This window comes from Talpa occidentalis, unplaced genomic scaffold (assembly GCF_014898055.3).
Source record: "Talpa occidentalis isolate TD23 unplaced genomic scaffold, MPIMG_talOcc4v2.1 talOcc4.11, whole genome shotgun sequence".
NCBI classification, from domain to species: Eukaryota; Metazoa; Chordata; class Mammalia; order Eulipotyphla; family Talpidae; genus Talpa; species Talpa occidentalis.
In genome coordinates, this window is record NW_023601104.1 from 1,421,092 (window position 1) to 1,443,642 (window position 22,551).

The 22,551-nt window shown below is 37.8% G+C and overlaps 1 protein-coding gene and 1 pseudogene across 1 annotated transcript in view; one reads left to right on the top strand and one right to left on the bottom strand.

Moving 5' to 3' along the window:
• The window catches only part of PEAK1 (pseudopodium enriched atypical kinase 1), a 152,532-nt gene that overhangs the window by 120,876 nt on the left and 9,105 nt on the right, over positions 1-22,551 (bottom strand). The gene's annotated exons all lie outside the window — the stretch shown is intronic.
• Positions 15,892-16,772, top strand: LOC119239526 (replication factor C subunit 2-like; annotated as a pseudogene).

Sequence of the window (22,551 nt, forward strand, 5' to 3'; positions counted from 1 at the left end):
AGTTTTTATTAACACACTGTGCGCTTTTGTCTAATGGTGCTTTCCTGCTTTTTTCCTTCAAAGTCACTGTTGACCTTGCTGAAAAGAAGATTGAGATGTCTCTGACTTATCATGTGGTTAAAATTTGCCTAATTTGAATAAGCTCTAAAGAACATGCCATTGTAGAATGGTCAATTAATTCTAAACAAAGGCATTCAGTTCAGTAAGCAGCTCCAGCAGAGATACTTCCTACAGGGTGAAGCCAGTACTTCCTGTCATTCTCCAGTGTTGAAGGAGCAAAGGAAGCTGTAAGGGAATGCACACATTACCAGCTGGAGTCCCCAGAGTTTGTAATTTCTGACAGCACCTACAAGGAGATTTCCACTGAGCTGCTACATCAGCATTGTCTACGATTTGGCTAATTCATGTGATTGTAAAAAGGTGGTGCTTAAAGACATATCCAGTCTATCATGAAATCTGGATGACTTTTTTCCTCCATGGTGATTTTTGGCCGTGCCCATTTATTTACACATCCACTGCTGCTTATTTCACACTTAAGTTGTGCTGGCAGTCCCTTAGTTGATGTCTCTGCCACTAGGACCTCCCACTCCATCTATATACAGCCACCAAAATACTGCTCCTCAGTCTCATCATGAAACTTGCCTGTTCAAGAAATTACAGTGACTCCCTATTTCTCAGCATGTCATATCCAAAGTTCTTAGCTGGCATTTCAAAACTCCACATTTTAAATCTATTCCCTCCACTTTACAGATGACAAAACTGAAGCACTCTGAGGCAACTTGCCAAGGTCACTTAATACAGAAGGTGGAATTTTAGCTCAGAAAATCTAGTTCTAAAGTTTATGCCCTTAAGCATTACACTACATTGCCCCTGTTAAGAGTCTGGTGTGTGAATGTTAACTTGCAGGTGCATTTATGGGTGCCTGGACATTCCCCCAACTACGTTATTCTTGGAGTCTATTTCATTTTTAGCCAATACACAGCAGACACTTAATATGTTTCTTTGACTAGTGTTACACTAGAACAGTCATTCAGATAAATTGTAATGCCCACAATTTCAAATGCTTAGAGTCAAAGGTCTGTAAGTGGTGATTAGAAGATCCTTAAGATGGTAAAAATAATTTTTGTTTAGTCATATTGTTATCTGCTGTAGCTTCTATGTTTCCTTATCTAAAAATAGTTAGGGGCCTCCCCTCGTGGCGCAGGCAGTTCAGTGCAGCACTGTGAAGCTGTCTGTAGCCTCTGCCAGCAAGGGTCCCACATGGCAAGGCAGACCTCTCCTGTCTCACCCGTTGCTCCCTTCAGCAGTGTACTTCGTCAGTCTGCCTGTTCTGTTCCCTGCTCTGTCTCTGATGAACTCTCTCACACTCCCATGCATCTGACCTGTATTCCAGTTCTTGTATGTATGAATAAAACAAACAAACAAAAAACTAGAAAAACTGGCAAAAAATTTTTTTTAAAAATTAAAAAAAAACAGGATTAAGCTTTTCTATAATCTGTTCTGATACAGAAATGTGCAATGGTGTTATCTAAGCAGAGGCTTACAAACAACAAGCACCAAACAAAAACCATCATCTATCTAGACATGATGGAAAAACACTTCTGCTATGTTAAAGGTAATTCTAGAAATAAAAGCAGAAATGGTATTATGAAGCACAATGTTATGAAATCTCCAGCATTTACAATGTTTAAACTTGAAATAATATTTTATACATGACCTGTTTTCCATAAATGATGAAACCAACAAAATAAAAAAAAAAATGGAAAGTCCTTCCCTGAGAAGGCATAATAAATTTACATTTTATGAGAAAAAACAGCTAACCATAGCTGCCTATTAAATGCTAGGCAGAGTTCATGTACATTAAATATTCATGCTTAGCTGAGTATCTGAGTAATCCTAAGAAAAAAAAAGGAAATCAGTATTTTCTTTTAATTCTACCAAGTTCCCAGCAATTGAAAATAAAAGGATAAATGGGTAATGATCATAAGCAGTAACATAAACAGTATCCTCTTCTACTTTCTCTTGTAGTTTTTCACCATACATTGTCAGCTAAAATGACTTGAGATGTTTCAAAAGAAATCTGAAACATTATTATTCACAATCCAAATTAAAAAACACATGGGCATTTATGATGATGGAGTTATGATGATGGAATCGGGCTGCTGTAGATTCTACTCTTTCATGGATAAAAACCCAATGTCCTCTGGTGTTGCAACTAGCAAGTGTATGTCCCTAGTTCATGATAATAACATTACAGTTATTCATTAAATCAACCCATTTTCAATTGATATGATATCCCTAAGCAGGTAAGAAGGTTGGAGTAGTGTGACAGGGAGGCCCTCTGCGCATAGGAGAAACATCAAACATTGACTGCCCATCTCCTAATGGCAATCTTAAAAAAATGAACAACATACAGCAAAAGTAAGAAAAATATAGGTCTATTAATACGGCACAAATTTTGGATTAGACAGATAAGAATAAAACTTTATAAATAAACAGATAGCAGTAGTTTAAAAGAGCTCTGGACTTAATCTTCAAATCTTGTGATTTGTAACAATGAGATTTAAATACTTTTGGTGTAACCATCTCCAAAATGTTTTTTGCTATTTTTCTGCAGACAATAATAGGAAAAAAATCCCATAGGTTAATACTTTTTCTGATATATATTTGTCTTAAGAAAATAAACTAATAATATACATTTATCATTATTTTATCCATTCCTTAAATACTTACTGAGTACTTACAACAGACAAAGTATTTTACTATTTCTAATCCTTTACCAGTTGCATTATAATCCCACATACCTCATGCTCTGTATCATTTCCCAATTTGTATGTCTAACTGGACTCAAAAAAATCAGGGTGGATACCAGGTCTGTTCTGTAAGGGTTATTAGCACAGTGCCTGAGTTCACAATAAGGTCATGTTAGATGATCTGCTTTGGCTGGGACCTTGTCCAGAATCTCTGACACAGGACTTCATTTAAGAATGCTTGATCTATGAGGCCCTCCTAGGTTGCCCGGTCTAAACTCTTCATTACACAGGTGAAGACACTAAGATGTAGAGAGGGAAAACAAATGGATTAAACATCTCATGTCTGCTGAAACTTGCTACTCTATCACAGTCTAGCGTTAACCTTGAGAGGTATCAGGCAGGGCAATATTTTGTAGGCCCTGGACATTTCTTTGTGGTCCTGTCTCCGTAAAAAATTTAACATGACATATTATGACTGTTAAATATTAACATCATGTTAAAACATTTTTTTTAAAAGATTTATTTATTTATACAAGCACTGGGTACAGTCAGAAGCGCGGGAGGGTGAGAGAATTCACCAAGCCAGAGCGGGGAACAGAACAGGCAGAAGGACCGAAGTACACTGCTGAGGGGAGCAGTGGGCAGCAGGAGAAGTCTGCGCGCCATGTGGGACCCTCGCCCTGCAGCCGGGGATCGAACTGGCGCTGCAGAGGCTGTGGGCAGCTTCGCAACCCAGCGCTCAACTGCTGTGCCACAGGGGAGGCCCTGTTAAAACACTAAGTTAAAAGTTCATTTTTCTCGGGCCTCCCCTGGAGGCACAGCAGTTGAGCACTGGGCTGCAAAGCTGCCTGCAGCCTCTGCAGCACCGATTTGATCCCCGGCCTCTGGCAAGGGTCCCACATGGCACAACAGACCTCTCCTGCTGCGCCCGCTGCTCCCCTCAACAGTGTATTTCATCAGTCTGCGTGTTCTGTTCCCCGCTCTGTCTCTGGTGAATTCTCTCACCCTCCCACACTTCTGACTGTACCCAGTGCTTGTATAAATAAATAAATAAATTTTTAAAAAAAGTTCATTTTTCTCCTGATTTTGAAAGACATTAAAATATTTCTGTGTATTCCTATAATGTACTGTGGGTACTGGGCACTAATGGATAAGATAATTCTAGTTTTAGGCCCTTTACTTGATAGTCAAAGCCAGATCTGCTCTTGTCCAAGAGATCTGCTTCTGTCACAGAGTATACATATGGCTTCTCCATGAGTCAGGATGTACTGGCCTGAGAAAGAACAGCCTTTCATTATCAGACTACTCCAGTGAGTCTCATTCTAGCAGCTCTTCAGAACCTACTTCCTGATTCTGAACAGGCAGTCCATTAGAAAACCATTTTTAGAAAACCATTTTTCTAATGGACTGCCTGTTCAGAATCAGGAAGTAGGTTCTGAAGAGCTGCTAGAATGAGACTCACTGGAGTAGTCTGATAATGAAAGGCTGTACAAGGATGGTTTAACATCCGAAAATCAATCAACGTTATCCAACACATCAACAAAAAGAAATATAAAACCCATATGATAATATCAATAGATGCTGAGAAAGCTTTCGACAAAGTGCAACACCCATTCATGATAAAAGCCCTTGAAATTCTTGGGATACAAGGAACATACCTTAACATCATAAAGGCCATCTATGACAAGCCAACAGCCAGTATCATTCTCAATGGTGAAAAGCTGAAAGCAATTCCATTAAGATCTGGAACAAGACAAGGATGTCCACTCTCACCACTGCTTTTCAATATAATACTGGAAGTCCTAGCCAGGGCAATAAGACAAGAGAAAGACATCCAAGGAATCCAAATAGGAAAAGAAGAAGTCAAACTATCACTATTTGCAGACGATATGATATTATACATAGAGAACCCCAAAAACTCCACAGAAAAGCTAATTCAACTCATCAATCAGTTCAGTAAAGTGGCAGGATACAAAATCAACACGCAAAAGTCAGTAGCCTTCCTATACACAAACAATAAATCTGAAGAAGAAGAAATCAAAAAAACCATCCCTTTCGTTATTGAAACAAAAAAAATCAAATATTTGGGAATAAATCTAACAAAAGAGGTAAAGGACCTATACAAAGAAAACTATAAAACACTGTTAAAAGAAATAGAAGAAGACACAAAGAAATGGAGAGATATCCCCTGCTCATGGATTGGAAGAATAAACATTATTAAAATGGCCATCCTTCCAAAAGCAATATACAGATTCAATGCTATTCCAATCAAGATTTCAATGTCATTCTTCAAAGAAATAGAACAATTATTGATGAAATTCATATGGAATCACAGAAAACCCCGAATAGCCAAAGCTCTCCTGAAAAAAAAAGAAGGGAATGGAGGCATCACACTCCCAGACTTCAAACTATACTACAAAGCCATAATCATCAAAACTGCATGGTATTGGAACAAGAACAGACATACAGACCAATGGAATCGAATAGAAAATCCAGAAATAAACCCACAGATTTATGGTCAACTAATCTTTGACAAAGGAGCAAAGACTATGCATTGGAGCAAAGAAAGTTTGTTCAATAAATGGTGCTGGGAAAACTGGGTCGCTACATGCAAAAGAATGAAGCTTGACCACTACCTCACACCATACACAAAAATCAATTCAAAATGGATTAAAGAATTAGACATAAGACCTGAAACCATAAAATATATAGAAGGAAATATAGGCGAAACACTACGTGATTTGCACATCAAAGACATCTTTACAGACACATCACCCAAAGCAGTGATAGTGAAGGCGAAGATAAACAGCTGGGACTACATCAAATTAAAGAGCTTCTGCACAGCAAAAGAGACAATAACAAAAACAAAGAGAAACCCCACCAACTGGGAGAACATTTTTGCACCCAACACTAATGATAAAGGACTGATCACAAAAATCTGCAAAGAGCTGATGAGACTCAACAACAAAGAAAATAATCCAGTCAAAAAATGGGCAGAAGAGCTAAAAAGAAACTTCTCTGAAGAGGAAATGCAAATGGCCAACAGGCATATGAAAAAATGTTCAACATCACTTGTCATCAGGGAAATGCAAATCAAAACTACCATGAGATACCATCTTACACCAGTGAGAATGGCACATATTAAAAAAACTAGCAACAACAAATGTTGGCGAGGGTGTGGAGAAAAAGGAACTCTTCTGCACTGTTGGTGGGAGTGCAAACTGGTCCAACCACTGTGGAAAGCTGTGTGGAGATTTCTGGACCTACTAAACATAGAGCTTCCATATGATCCAGCAATTCCACTCCTAGGGATTTACCCAAAGGACACAGAAACATCAATTCCAAAGAACACCTGCACCCCTATGTTTATAGCAGCACTGTTTACAATAGCTAAGCTTTGGAAACAACCCAAATGCCCAAAAATAGATGACTGGATCAAGAAGATGTGGTACATATATACCATGGAATATTACTCAGCATTCAAAAAAGATAAACACATGCAATTTGCAGCAACATGGATGGCGCTGGAAGGGATCATGCTCAGCGAAATAAGCCAAAAAGAAAAAGAAAAATACCGGATGGTCTCACTCATAGCAGGAATCTAGAAAACTTAAATAAGGGACCAGGAAAATGAATAACTATAAGAAAGTGAAAATCAAAATCAACAAAAAACTATGAACCAGAGACACTTTTAGGGGGGCAGGGGCGGGAGGGGAGGGGTCAGAATTGGGGTGCTGCAAATGTATGGGGAATATAACAATAAAATTTATTATCTAATAAAAAAAAATAAATAAATAAAATAATAAAAAAAAAAAAAAAAAGAAAACCATTGCTAGCATAGGCCTACTCAAAAGAGATCAGCTGCCAAGCCTCCGAGAATGAAAACAATTTACGGGGCCCCAAAAGCACATAAAAGGAATAAGAGGCAAATCACTTCATTGGAATTTATCAACTTTTATAATATGGCTAATTATCATCAACCTTGCTTTAAGAACATATAGGAAAATTTTATAGACTAGAAATGATTTTGTTTCCAGTATATTTACTCTGTGAAAAGGCACTATCATTCATAAAATGAAAGAAGGTGCAACTATTATAACCAAGGAAAATCAAAGACACTCCAATTTAAAATTACTGCAATTTAAAAATGGAATTTAAGGCCTCCCTGCTGGCACAAGGGGTAAAGACGCATCCTATGAAGCTATCTGCAGCCACTGCAGCACGTGTTCTATCCCCGGCTGGCCAGGGAGCTACCCACGTGGCGCAGTAGACCTCTCCTGTCTCGCCCGCTGCTCCCCTCAGCAGTGCGTTTCAGTCAATCCGCCTGTTCTGTTCCTCACTGTCTCTGGTGAATCCTCTCACCTCCCCCACACCTCTGGCCTGTACCCCAGTTCTTCTATGCATAAATAAATCTTTAAAAAAATAAAAATGGAATTTAACATTCTTATAGCACCCACTTTGTTGGGGCCCCTGGTATGAGGTTCAGCGCAACTCCCACATTCTTCAATAACTCAACATTGATCACTTCTCACAATCTCCTGACTACTTTGGCCAGATGGCATACTTTTCTTTAGCTGTTTCTTTTTTCTTTTTTATTTTATTCATAAAATAACTGGGGTGTAGGCCAGAGGTGCAGTAGTGTGTGTGTGTGTGTGTGTGTGTGTGTGTGTGTGTGTGTGTGTGTGTGTGTGAGAGAGACAGGATTCACCAGACACAAAGTGGGATGCAGAACAGGCAGATTTACTGAAATATACTGCAGAGGGGAGTAGCAGGCAAGACAGGAGCAGCCTGCTGTGCCATGTGGGTCAGTTCCCTGGCCAGGGATCGAACTCATGACCCAGTGGCTGGCAACAGCTTGATAGCATTGAGACTTTAACCCCTGTACCACCAGGGAGGCCCTCTTTAGCTGTTTTTGATCTTCAATCCCACAAATAATATTTTGTGAGAACTATATGCTCAGAGTGATAGGTGTATACAAAGATTAACACAACACTCCCAAGAAATTAACTTCAAGTAAGGAGACAAATAATATAAAATATAGCAATATTTAAAACTTGTTTCTTTTATATTGAAGACTTAAGTTTTTCTTTAATTCTAGAAAGTTGTCTACTTCTCTCCTCCAGTTTTTTTTTTAAAGATTTATTTATTTTATACAAGAACTGGGGTACAGGTTAGAAGCGTGGGAGGGTGAGAGAATTCACCAGAGCCAGAGCGGGGAGCAGAACAGGCAGACGGAGTGAAGACAATGCTCAGGGGAGCAGCAGGTGAGGCAGGAGAGGTCTGCTGTGCCATGTGGGGTTCTCCCTGGCCGGCGGGGAATCGAACCAGCACTGCAGAGGCTGTGGACAGCTTTGCAGCATGGCACTCAACCGCTGCGCCACCGGGGAAGCCCTTCTCTCCTCTAGTTTTGTTCTATTTTTTCCTCTCTGGAACTAATACAAGATTTTGGAATTTGTATATTTTCCACTTTTCTCAATTTACCTTTATCCCTTCCTGATTTCTTTGTCCTTCCTTTTAAACTGTCCTCAACATCAAAAATCTCTTTTAAACTTTTTTTTAATGAATGCAGTATGATACAGCATGTCTCTGAAGATATTTATTATATTTATTCTCAAGTTCTGTTTTGCTTTCTATATTAACTCTTGATTCCGTGATTATTATTCCATTGGTAAAGTTTGGTATTCTCCTTCATAGTATCAGTTAAAAAAATATTTTGTGAATTTTGTGTTGTAGACTCATTTTTGTTTAGACCTTAGAGATATATTGTCAGTCTGTGACTGATGTATATATTTTTATGGCAGCACTATTTTTAGGGGTGTGGCAAAATTTGCCACTGGGTAGAGAACATAGATAGTTTGGGTGGTTTTCCTATATATTCTGGATAGTGACAATACTGGGGTACTGTCTTGGTGGTTAAAGCACCCCAATGATTGGTTTTGCATCATACACACCAAAGAGAAATGAATAAAGAGAGAGTTAGGTCCATCTATGCCACTACATATAAGCTCCCTTCAAGTCACTCGTTATCTTTTTCAGTATTCCACTCCCACACCTATTTTAGATTATGGTTCTCAAATGCATTCCAATCCATTTTTCAGACATTCGTCATGGCTTTTGGTCAATTTTGCTTTTTGTTTCCCTTCACAGTTGTGCCTGATGAACACTATATATAAATTTTGGAGGAGAAGAAAGGATTATTTTTAGGAATGTGAAGTAGCGAAGGGGAGCTGCAGCATGTTCTCAAGTGTACCATCGTGGAAGTTTCAAATAGATATCTTTTGGCAGAGATAAATGGACAATACTACACACATTTTTAGATGAAAATACCTTCTTTTACTACACTTTCTAGTCTACTTAAGTGTGGTCTCATGTAGAAAGCACAGAGAGTTATTCTAAGCCTACAATAGTTCTAACCCTAGATGCACACTACTGGCCTGTGGAAGTCCTCAAACACCAGAAACTCCATCTTGACTGGACTGGGTAGGAAAAGTGCAAAACTGCAGCATGAGACAAACTAGAATTCAAATCACTATTTTCTGTGCTCAGTGACTTTAGTTATGCAAGATATCCTTTGTCAGTCGACATTTCATCTGTAAATTGGGTTTACAAAACTGCAGCAAGAATTACAGATAATGTAAGGGAGACTAACACCATGTAAGACAAATAAATGCTTACTAAATGTTACCTCTTCCAAAAAAGCCAAAGAACATGTCATTAAAAAAGATAGCAAATAAGATAGGACATCCCTTCATATGCCAAAATCTTATGATGACTAATACTTATTTCCAAATGTCACGAAACTGTTAATAACAGTTGACAATCATTGTCAGGTATTTTATTTTTTTAAAGATTTATTTTATTTATACAAGAGCTGGGGTACAGGCCAGAGTCGCAGGAGGGTGAGAGGATTCACCGGAGACAGAGTGGGTGCAGAACAGGCAGACAGACTGAAAGCACTGCTGAGGGGAGCAGCGGGCAAGACAGGAGAGGTCTGCCTTGCCATGTGGGACTCTCCCTTGCCGGCTGGGGATTGAACCGGTGCTGCAGAGGCTGTGGGCAACTTCACAGTGCTGTGCTCAACCTGCTGCACCACCGGGAAGGCCCTGTCAGATATTTTAAACTAAAATAGACTGTGGGATTTACAGTGTTCCAGTCAAATTCTATTATTCTCTCCACCCCCAGGGTCTTTTAACATCATTATTTCAATGCAGTTCTTTTCAATACAGTTCTGTATGTTACTACAAGATTTCTGAGCCATTCTTTAATCCTACCTTTCAATGTCTGAGAATAAAAACAGCTAATAACAATGGCTACCTGTTACATGTTTCTGTACTCATTCAAATATTTTGTGAGAAACAGATGAGCACTTTGAAGTTGCAGGAAATGAGTAGAATAACTAGAAAGCTGTGGCACCCAGGAATTAAAGCAACTTCAGCATTTCTGATGCATGAAACAATCCAATCCTAATTACAGCCAGCTGCAGACAACTCCATTTTCAAGGATGTTTATTAGAACATTAGCCAAACACAGTGACGCCCATTTGCTGACAAGTAAATATGCATACCTTTACCATTTGTATCATTCAGAAGTGTATGTCACTTGACAAAACATTAACTTCTTTTGATAAGTAACATTTATTGCATTCTTTTTCTAGGGGTGGGGGAGAAAGCAAACATTGTTTAAAAATGAACAATGATGTAAAAAATATTAAAAAAAATAAAGTTTTGACCTATGTTCAAATGGAGCTATAATTACCTGTCTATCAACAATACTCTAAGAATTTTCTCCTAGTTCTTAAGATGCTTAAATGTATAAAAATTATTAATGTTCATATACATTACCTAATAAGACAATTTTTCAAACCTTTACTGTAGATTCACAGTTCTAAATCACATTAATAATAAAAACTTAATTTAGAGTTTTTAAACATTAAAAGGACCTGACTCCTATTGCATTGAATATATATTTATATAAGGCAAATTACTGAGATTGATTTTCAATGTAAAAGAACAGATTCTATGGCCAACAAGTATATGGAGAAGTGTTCAACACCATTAGTCATCAGTGAAAGGCAAATTAAAGTTGTAATAAAATACCACTACAAACTGATTAAATTGGCTAAAATGACATGCTAGATAGGATGTGAAGTAATTCATATGTTAAAGGTGGGAGTGAAAAACATGATAAAGGGTATTCATGCAAAATCCATCCCTAACACTATACTCAATGGTGTAAAACTTGAGAGATTTTCCTCTAAAATCAAGAGCAGACAAAGATTTCCACTTTCACTACTTCTATTCAACACTGTACTGAAAGTTCTAATCAGAACTTTTGACAAGAAAAAAAAAGGCATCCAAACTGAAAAGGAAGAAGTAAAATTATCTTTACTCATAGATTATATGATCCTATAAATTAAAAAAATCCTAAAGATTTACACACACTCTAAAGCTAATACATGAATTTGGCAAAGTTGCAGGATATAAGACCTCATTTCCATATACTAAAAAAGGAACAATCTGAAAATGATTTTAAGAAAACAATTCTACACAATAGCATCAAAAAGAAAATACTTCAGGATAATTTCAAGCAAGAAAGAAGAAGACTGTACATTAAAAATTACAAAACATTAATGAGAATATTAAAGGAAACCTAAATAAATGGAAAAACATCCCATATTCACATTTTGGAAGAATAAATATTGTTAAGATGGCAATATAATCCCCCCACCCCCAATGACAGTGATCACTACCAAAATCAGAGATGCCCTTTATATGGAAGTTGGCAAGCCGATTGTAAAATATATATGGACTCTCAAGGGATTCTGAATAACCAAGATAATTTTGAAAAAAATTTTAAAAGTTGGAAGACTCACAATACCCAAATTCAAACATCACAAACCTACAGGGTCAAAACAACATGGTACTAGCATAAGGACAAACATGGAATAGAATTGGGAGTTCAGGAATAAACCCATAAATCTATGGTCAACTAACTTTTGACCAGGGCACCACGACAATTGAAAGGGGGAAAGAATGGTTGTTCAACATATAGTGCTAGTACAGCTACTCTTGACATCTGAAAATATGAGGCTGAACCCCTATATCACATTAACCCAAAATGGATCAGAGACCTAAGTGTAAGCACTAAAACTATAAAACGTAAGTGAAAACTGGGAGAAGTTTCACTAGTTTGGATTTGGCAATAGGTACTTACATGAGACACTAAAAGCACAAACAACAACAAAACAGATGTTATAAATCTCTGTGCATCAAAAGTCACTATCAAGAAAGTTAAAAGACAACCTACAGAATGGGAGAAAATATCTGCAAATCAAATAGCTAATAAATGATTTGTATCATTACAAAATTATCAGACTTTTGATAATTTACAAAGAAAAGGACAACCCACTTAAAAAAAGAGCAAAGGGTTTGAAAACATCTTCAAATAAGACACAAAATGATCAACAAACAAAAAGTACTCAACATCTTCAGCCATGAGGAAAATGCAAATCAAAACCACAAGCTACCACTTCAATCCAGTAGGATGGTCATAATCACAAAAACGAAGAATAACAAGGATTAGTGAGGATGTGGATTTTATACATCATTGGCAGGAATTTAAAAATGGTGTTGTCACTGTGGAAAAGGGTGTGGCAGGTCTTCAAAATGTTAAACATAAAATTATCCTACAGGCTAGAATTCTACAGCTAGAAACATAAACCCAACAACCAAAAAGAGGGACTTGAGCAGATAATTGGTCATAGTAATGTTATTCTCGATAACCAAATGGTGGAAGCAACCTGTGTCCATTGACAGAGGAATAGATAAACAAAATATGATATATAAATATAACAGGATTTATTCAGCAATAGAAAAGAAATCTTAACTGATGTAAGATACAGCATGGGTAAAACTCAAAAAAAATTATGCTAAGTAAAAAAATAAATAATCTGGTCCAAAAGGCCAAATACTGTATGATTCCATTTGGTATATGAAATACTGAATATAGGTAAAACCATATTTCTGCAATAGAAAGCAGAATGGGAGTTGACAGGGGCTAGGGGCAGTTATGAATAAGGAATGACTGCCTAACAGATACAGGGTTTCCTTTCAGATTAATTAAATGTTTTGGAACATGGCAGAGTTGGTGGTTGTATAACATTGTGAATAAAATAATGCCACTGAATTGTTTCCTTTATGTAATGTCAATTTTACCTCAATAAAAATAAATAAATAAGAAAAAATACTGGCACCCTTTATTAGCAAAGTTGTTGAAACTATTCTGGGTCTAGGTCAAAGAGGACATATAATTAGAAAATTTTCAGAAATTACAAGCAGCAAATGACTATCGCTGCATTATAAAAATTTCCTTTTATTTCACAGTGGAAAATATAAAAAGAAATATCTTGATGGATAAACAACCATTGATTATATAAACAATCTTCAGTTTAGTGTTTGTAGACGTGTTCTTACAAAACTTTTGATTGGACATACTCACTTTTCTTGGTTCAAAAACCTCACTGTAATAATTAGTAAAGAAATAAAGAACAAGAGAGGAGACATTATCAAATGAGATATTTCAATGAAATTTTAGAAGCTAGAAAGAATAGGTTCACATCTTTGCTCAAATATCTCCCTTCATTGAGCTCTATCCTTGCCAAACTATTTAAAATAGTCTGTCCATTCTGTCTACTACTGCCACTATATTATATCCCACTATATTACATTCAATACTTTTGTCCATAGAAAATTTATTATGGGTAATACAACTTATTTTTTAGGTTTATTGTTGATATTTACTTCCTCTTGCTAAATATTTTTTTGTGTGATATTCATTAATGGGTCCTCAGTGCTAAGATATGTAATTTCACTTGTGAATACTAAATAAATATTTTTTTGAGACAATGAAATAAATTATCAGATCAGAGAAAAGTAAAGGCTAAATGCCTGGGGTGTGAGGAAGGAAAGGGGGAAGGAAGTAAACATCATGTCATATTTCAGGTGTAAGAATCTGTAGGCAAGAGATGTTGTAGGAATGAAAACAAGAGGAAGTAAATATCAAACATTCAAAACAAGCAGGACACTCAAATTGACCAGACAAATAAAGAACCCCTTGAGAGAAGAAACCAACAAATGTCAATGTCAATATAACATAAATGGTGGAATTATCTGACAAAGAGAGTAACTGTCTATTAAAAAAATACCCTGGGCCTGACCTGGTGGTGCAGCAGTTGAGCGCTGGGCTGCGATGCTGACCGCAGCCTCTGCAGCACAGGTTCGATCCCTGCCTGCCAGCGAGTGTCCCACATGGTGCAACAGATCTCTCCTGCCACGCCCGCTGCTCCCCTCAGCAGTGTATTTCGTCAGTCTGCCTGTTCTGTTCTCCGCTCTGGTGAATTCTTTCACCCTCCCGTGCTTCTGACTATACCCAGTGCGTGTATAAATAAATATTTAACAAAAAAAAAAAAAAACAAAACCTAAACATGTAAGGGTGAAACTCATGAATCAAATGAAAAGCTAGAAAATCTAAGCAAAGAAATAGAAGCTACAAATAACAATCAATAGGGAGAAATAAACTTAACCAACATGAGCAACAAAAAGGAGAACCTGAGGGACTTGTGGAAAAATAACCAGAGTTCTATCATCAATGTGGCTGGAGTTCCAGAAAGAAAGGAAAAAGAATACAGTGCACCAAAAAAAAAAAAAAAAAAACCCACAACAACAAAAAGACTGGAAGAAATCATGGCCCCAAATTTTCCAGGTTTTGGCAAAAGACATTTATCCAGAGGTTAAAAAAGCTCAAGAAACTCAACAAATAAGTTCAGAGAAAAACATAGACATCAAAATCAAAGTAAAGAAAAAATCGTATCACCAAACCAGGCAAAGATAAGCAACAATGTTAGGAAATTTGTTTGAATAACTATGAATTTTCATCAGAAACAGTGGAGGACAATAGGAAGTGGCACAATACTTTTAAAATCCTGATAGAAAAGAACTGTCAAACAAGAATTCTATGCACAACAAAAAACGTTCTTCAGGATGAAGGTCAAAAAAGACACATTAAATGAAGGAGAGTAAGAGAACATGGTTGCCTACAAATATGCTAAAAAGGAATCACTGACAAAGAAAAATGCTATCAGAAGCAAATCTGAAAGATTAAGAATAAAGAATGAGAAAGATAAATGGTAAACATCTGGATAAATATAATACAGTACCCTCCTCCTCTTAAATCCTTTAAAATTGTTGATAGATAAAAAATTAATATTACCTGACGGAGTTTTCATTACATGTAGGTAATATCATAAGGTAACTACACCTGAAGGGAACAAAGATAAAGCTATATATATGGTGATGAGGCATCCACATTTCACCTGAAGTGGTAAAAAAGTTATTCTAAGTAGATTGTAAAAGTTTAATTAATATGTACATTTTAACCTTAGAACATCTATTATATATATATATTTTTTTACAAAGACATATACTAAACACAACAGGCAAATGGTATATCAAAAGTTGTTCAAATAAGCCAGGAAAGAAGAAACCTAATGAAAAACAAGAGGAAATAAACAGAAAACAAATGGTAAACCTAAAACCAAACATGTCCATTGCATTATGTACAAGTAGTAAAAACACATCATTTAAGAGACTGGATTTTAAAATCATGACCTTATTGCTTGGTATCTATTAGAAACTCACTTCAAATATAATGATATAGGTGGGTTATAAGGAAAAACATAAAATATGAAAACATCAAAATAAAACTGGAGTGGTTAAACTGTCAAAGTAGACTACCGAGAAAATGAAATGCGCATATGATTCAAAATATAAAAAGATGGTTTTGTACAGATTTGTACAGCATTGTAAAGATCTGAAAAGAGAAAGACATCTACAATTACAGTTGTAAACATTAAAATGACGTTCAGCAAATAATAGTGCTTTTAAAAAAATCAGAATGAGCTAAGCATCACCAATTAGCTGAAATTAATTGACATTCATGGAAAGTTTTATAGAACAATTGCAGAACATACATTCTTCTGAAGTGCGCAGGAAACATTCACCAAGAAACACCAAAATACGGGTTAATAAAGAAATGTTCAGAAGTTTGGAAGAACAGGGCTTCAGGAAGAGGCAATGGGAGGATGGAGGTGCCGGAGAATGGTGGTAGCACAGATGAGCATGGGGCTCCGAACCCTACCCTAGCCCCAGCAAGGTCCCCAGGAGGGCAGCACTGGCCACTATGGGCTGCTATGGATCTAAAAAGAAAGGCCAGTCAAGTTGAATAAAATTGTGGAAATGAAGATACTATTAGTTGGAGGTTTTTGCCAGAGAAGGAAATATGCCCAATATTATAACTGAGGCCCCTCCCAGGAACTGGAAACAAGTAGCATCCGGCCATCCTGCGTTTAGTAGGAGTCCTACTGGGCCCAGCACTAAAGGAAACAGTTTTGGAATTCAAAGACCCAAGTGACAGAGGTCTTGATATTGTGAGGGAGAAAATCAAAGTGTTTTTGCATAATAGAAAGTTACCCTTCCCAAAGGAGAACACCGCTCTGGATGAAGAAGCCAGCCTGACTGACGGAACCCTGCAAGCAATGAGGAAAACCATGGAAATCTACTCCAAAACAAATAGCTGTGCTCTTGCTTATAATGTTTTGGATAAAGTCATAGAGCCCATTCAGTCCCAGCATGCTGTCCTCCACTACATAAAGCTGACCGACAACCAGATCCTTGTGAGGCCCCTGCACATCATCAAGAAGTGCAGTACACAGACAACGACAGCCTGGAGGCCATCACTGCACTGCCCAGGGAGATATGGGGCAGGCCTTGAGCAATGTGCAGTCTACTTTACCTGGGGTGCAGCTTTAGAAACAGTGAGAACGTGTTCAAGGTCTGCAATGAGCCCCACCCCTTGCTCCAAGAGAAGACGACCCAGCATGGTGCCCATGCCCACATGGACATCCCAGCCAGGTCACCCTTCTGTGCAGCCATGGGTGCTCATTGCTCTGCAATTCCATGGTGAGTTTCATACCAATTTGTAGGACTGCTTATTTTGGGAGGGGGGGGGGCAAGGTACTATTTTCCCATTTCTTTAAGTTATAAAAAATATCACTTGTACATAAAAAATAGAATGATACAGTGAACCTATATATCTTCATATATTCATTATCCATCTCAACAATTTTACCAAAAAAAATGACCTGTCTTTCCTTTGTACTCTCACCACCATCACCACACACATACCCAACTTCACTCTGGACTGGTTTGAAGCAAACCCCAGGCATTTTAGAGTGGTGTTTTTAAGAGGACTGGGGTGACTTCACTCCATGATTGTGGCCTCTTTGAAAAGTTTTGTGTTTTTTTTTTTAATTTTTATTTTTTGCATAGAAGGATAGAGGTGTAGGCCAGAGGTGCTGGGGGCGGGAGGGGGGTGGTGTCAGATGATTCACCAGATACAGAGTTAGGAGCAGAACGGGCAGATTTACTGAAATACACTGCTGAGGAGAGCAGCGGGTGAGTCAGGAGAGGTCTGCTGCGCCATATGTGGGTAGCTCCCTAGCAGGGGATGGAACTCAGGCCATAGCAGTGATAGCACCTGAGACCTAACCCCTAGGCCACCAAGGAGGCCCAGGTACAAATAATTTTAAAACTTTTGATACCTTGGGCCTCCCTGGTAGCGCAGCGGTTGAGCGCTGGGTTGCGAAGCTGCCCGCAGCCTCTGCTGAGCCGGTTCGATCCCCGGCTGCTCCCCGGGCCACCAGAGGAGGGTCCCACATGGCGTGCAGACAAACCTCTCCTGCCGCCCGCTGCTCCCCTCAGCAGTGTGCTTTGGTCCTTCTGCCTGTTCTGCTCCCCGCTCTGGCTCTGGTGAATTCTCTCACCCTCCCGCTTCTGACTGTACCCAGTGCTTATATAAATAAATAAATAAATCTTAAAAAAAAAAACTTTTGATACCTTTATCTTTAAATTTAACTAAAAACTTGCCTCCTCTAAAAAACTATCTGACTAGGCAATTAGGGCTCTGATAAGACATTAAGTTTCTAGGCTATCTACTTACAAAGCATATGTCTTGGAGAAATCTAAGAGGAGAAAATACATAGGCTATCAAACAGCTGACAAAGTTGACACGAAAAGATGAGGTAACAGAATTAGTGGGTAACACTCCATTTTTCAATAAATAGAGCATATTCTAAACATTTTTAGATTTTCCTGTTCTTCCGGTTTGTGTGTACAGTAGAAAGTTGTAGTTGCAAGCAGGGTTTGCAATGTCTGTATTACCTTTGGAATTGGTGACGAAACTTCAAACTATGAAAAATTTAGTGAAATTCAGGCCTCCCCTGGTGGCTCAGGCAGATGAGCACAGCGCTGTGTAGCTGTCCGTAACCTCTGCAGCATAGGTTCGATCCCGGCCAGCCAGCGAGAATCCCACAAGGCGCGGCAGACCTCCCCTGTCTCACCGGCTGCTCCCCTCAGCACTGTTTCAGTCAGTCTGCCTGTTCTGTTCTCCGCTCTGTCTCTGGTGAATCCTCTCACCCTCCCACACATCTGGCCTGTACCCCGGTTCTTGTATGCATGAATAAATAAATCTTTTTTAAAAAGTTATTATCCTTTAAAAAAAATTAGTGAAATTCTCCTTAGCATCAAAATTCATATATGCGCTCTCTAGCTTTCTATCATCCCTTACTTACAAAGCATGAAACTAAAAGCTAGCTGATGTCCTGTCAGAAACACTGCCCGTTGTGTCTTACTCAACTTATAAAATGAAATCAAACACTTAAAAGTAAGAATAAATTCCTAATATTTTATACCACTCACAAACAAATAGGTAGTACCAATTAGGTCCACTAATGTGAATGTTTCATATGGAAAAATTGTCAATTACAAATGTCAAAGAAAGCCCAACCATGAGCACCCTGGTTGTATCATTTTTAGGAATCATTTACTGAAAATCACTTCCCCTAGATTTATTTGTCTTAATTATATGATCTTACAACTTGGTAACTTATATTGCCTGTCTCCTACAAAAATTAAGCAAATATATTCAAGCAGGCATGTATTTTACATAATCACGTGTTGGGCTAAATTTGAACCAAGAAAGAAAATGATTGCAACTCATACCTGACTTCTATTTGGCAAATACTGACATATCACAAGCTCCTAGTCTGAATGCCTACATGCTATTTCCATGGCAACTGCATAAACAATTTCCTCATAAGACACAGCCATCTTCATTCTTAACATTCCCCCCTCTCCCCCACTCCCCATTCTCAGGGGAAAGCCTAATTTATTCCCCAGGAAAAATCAATCAATGACTTTCTAAATCAGTGGCATTTGAAGTGTAGGTGGCACAGTTCTTTTTATAGAACATTCTTGCTGTGTGTTAAGAAGAATGGGGGAGAATTGAAGGAGTACTTAATTTAAGGAAAGTGTGAGTACACGTTGTAATGAATAATCCTCAGAGATGAGAATGTACATTAAAAACACACAGCACTCGGCAAAAGTGATGACACGCAGCTCCAACCACTTTGTCCTATGTGCATGGAGTATCATGGATATGTTACGAAAAAAAGAGGGAATCTTTTATTCCTACAGAATTTTGGCAGTCTTTGAAAAAATTCCTTTGCTGCTTTCCTTGCATGGGAGAGATTGTATTGAATGGCCAGCAGCTATCGGCAAAAGGAAAACTACATAGTTTAAAGCAGATCAAATTAACAGAAAGGATACAAAGAAAATCAGTTTTCTTCATTTTGTCTATTCTTTGAGCCTGGGTTATCATCACAGATCCAAAATGTGACAGATGGAAGAGATCCCATATTGGATTTTAGCTGACTAACAAATTAACAATTTCTCAAAGTCCTCAAAAGGACAGTGAATCAATTAACTCTGTTCAGTGCACTTGGGTCTCAGGACTAGAAAGAAAAGCCTGTTCCAAAATAATGTAGATATCAGCAGCTCCTTTCCTCTGGCACTCATCCTTGCTCATCTGGCACTCATCACTGCTTTGTTATTGTTTATGATTCCTTTAGGGACCCTGCCAAACTAACACAATGCTCTGTGAATAGAAGGGTGCTTAAGGGCCTCCCCTGGTGGCTCAGGCAGTTGAGCGCTATGCTGTGAAGCTGTCCACAGCCTCTGTAGCACTGGTTCGATCCCGGCCAGTCGGCGAGGGTCCCACATGGTGCAACAGACGTCTCCTGTCTCGCTCGCTGCTCCCCTCAGCAGTGTATTTCATCAGTCTGCCTGTTCTGTTCCCCACTCTGTCTCTAGTGAATCCTCTTACCCTCCCGTGCATCTGGCCTGGACCCCAGTTCTTGTATAAATAAATCTTTTAAAAAAAAAAAAAGAAGGGTGCTTAAAAATTAAGGTATAATCCCTTCTAGCTCCATCCATGTTGCTGCAAACTTCATGTGTTTATCTTTTTTTTTTTGATTGTTGAGTAATATTCCATTGTGAATATGTACCACATATTCTTGATCCAGTTATCTATTTTTGGGCATTTGGTATGTTTCCATAGCTTAGCTATTGTAAATAGTGCTGCTATAAACATAGGGGTGCAGGTGTTCTTTGGAATTGATGTTTCTGTGTCCTTTGGGTAAATACCTAGGAGTGGAATTGCTGGGTCATATGGAAGCTCTAACTTTAGTAGGTTGAGGAATCTCCACACAGCTCTCCATAGTGGCTGGACCGGTTTGCACTCCCACCAGCAGTGCAGGAGAGTTCCTTTTTCTCCACACCCTCGCCAACATTTGTTGTTGCTAGTTTTTTTAATATGTGCCATTCTCGCTGGTGTAAGATCATGCTCAGCGAAATAAGTCAGAAAGAAAAAGAAAAAGACCAGATGGTCTCACTCATAGCAGGAATTTAGAAAACCTAAATAAGAGACCAGGAAAAAGACTAATCAATACAAAGTAATAATCAAAATCAACAAGCAACTATATACCAGAGACACCCTGGGGGGGAGGGGAGGAGAGAGGGGTGGGGGGAGGAAGAACTAGAGTCAAAATAAGGGGGGGTGCAATTGTATGGGGAATATAACCAAAATGAAAATGTATACATTGTGTAAAGATGAAAAATAATGTAAGAATTATATAAAATAAAATATTAAAAAAAATTAAGGTGTAGTTAAGGTATAGTTCAAGGGTCCGTTGTTTTCAAAAGTTCCTGTACCACTTGTTGAAAAGACTAACTCTTCTTCCACGGATTGTTTCTGCACCTTGTCAAGTCAACTGACCATATATACGTCTATTTCTGGACTGTTTATTCTTTATCCATAGATTCATGTGGTTGTTATATTAATAATAACACCACAATGCTTGGTTACTGTAGTTTTATGCTAAATTTTCACATCAGGTACTCTGAGTCCTCCAAATTTGTTCTTATTCAAAATTGAATATTCTAGTTCCTTTGCCTTTCCAAATAAAATTTAAAAGTCAGCTGTTGACTGCTCTGGAACAATTCTCCCTGGGATTTCATTCAATGTGTAGAAATTCAGGAAAATTGACATCTTAACAAAGAAAACTCTTCCAAGAGTTGAGCACAGTATCTCCATTTCATGAGATCTTTGATTTCTTTCATCAGTGCTTTGTAGGTTTTCAGCACATGTGTTATACATATTTCATTAGATTTATACCTAAGGATTTCATATTTTGTAACGTTTCTGTAAATGGCTTTTTTTGTGGCCCTTTTATTTTATTTTGGCCCTTTTACTTTTTACACCATTGTTCATTTTTGTACAATATTTGATATCTCTCCTCAGGTGCTGTCCCCATATAACTCCCACATCACCCATGAACCCTCACCATAGTACCTTTGTGCTCTTTCCCTGTTTTGATCCCTCTCCCTACCTCTCCCCGGCTGTGTCTTGGATTTATAATTTGCCTCCTGGTTTTGTCTTTTTTTTTGATCCCTTGTTCGGTTTCCTTATATTCCTCCTGTAAGTGAAACCATCCTGTACTTTTCTTTTTCCTTCTGACTTATTTCACTAACATAATCCCTTCCAGCTCCATCCATGTTGTTGTAAATGACATGAATTTATCTTTTTGGATCACTTAGCAGTATTCCATTGTGTAAATATACCATATTTTCTTGATCCAGTCATGTGTTTTTGGCCATTTAGGTTGTTTCCAAATCTTAGCTATTGTAAATAGTGCTGCAATGAACATAGGAGTGCAGGTTTCCTTTCGAATTAATGTTTTTGTGTCCTTTAGGTGGATTCCTAGGAGTGGAATTGCTGGGTAGTTCCATGTAAATGGTGTTTTTTTTTTATTTTAATTTTCAATTGCTAATTTACACACTTTTTATTTTCTTTTTTCTTGCCTTACAGAACTGGCTCTGACTTTAAGTATAACACTGACATACTTTTTTCTTGTTCTCATATTGGGAAGAAAGTATTTAGCCTAGTCCTCATTAGATATGATATTAACTGTAGGATACTTCTATTTTCCCTTAACAAGACTGTGTAAATTCCTTTTCCTCTTACTTTGATGAGAATTCTTTACTATGAATTGATGCCATGCCCACCTGTTAAGATAATCATGTTTTTATTTCAAGTTTATTGATATGTGACTTACAATGATCCATTTTTGAAGATTAAAACAACCTTGTATTGTGGAATAAAAATCCTACATTTCAGTCATAACATATTATTATTTCTACATATTACTGGGTTTAATTTGCTAATATTTTATTCAGGATTTTTGTGTCTATTTGCCAGCTTTCAGTCTTGCAATGTCTTAAGCTTGTTCTGACATCATAATACTACTCACTTTACTTCTTTTATTTCTTGCCTGAATTTATGTAAA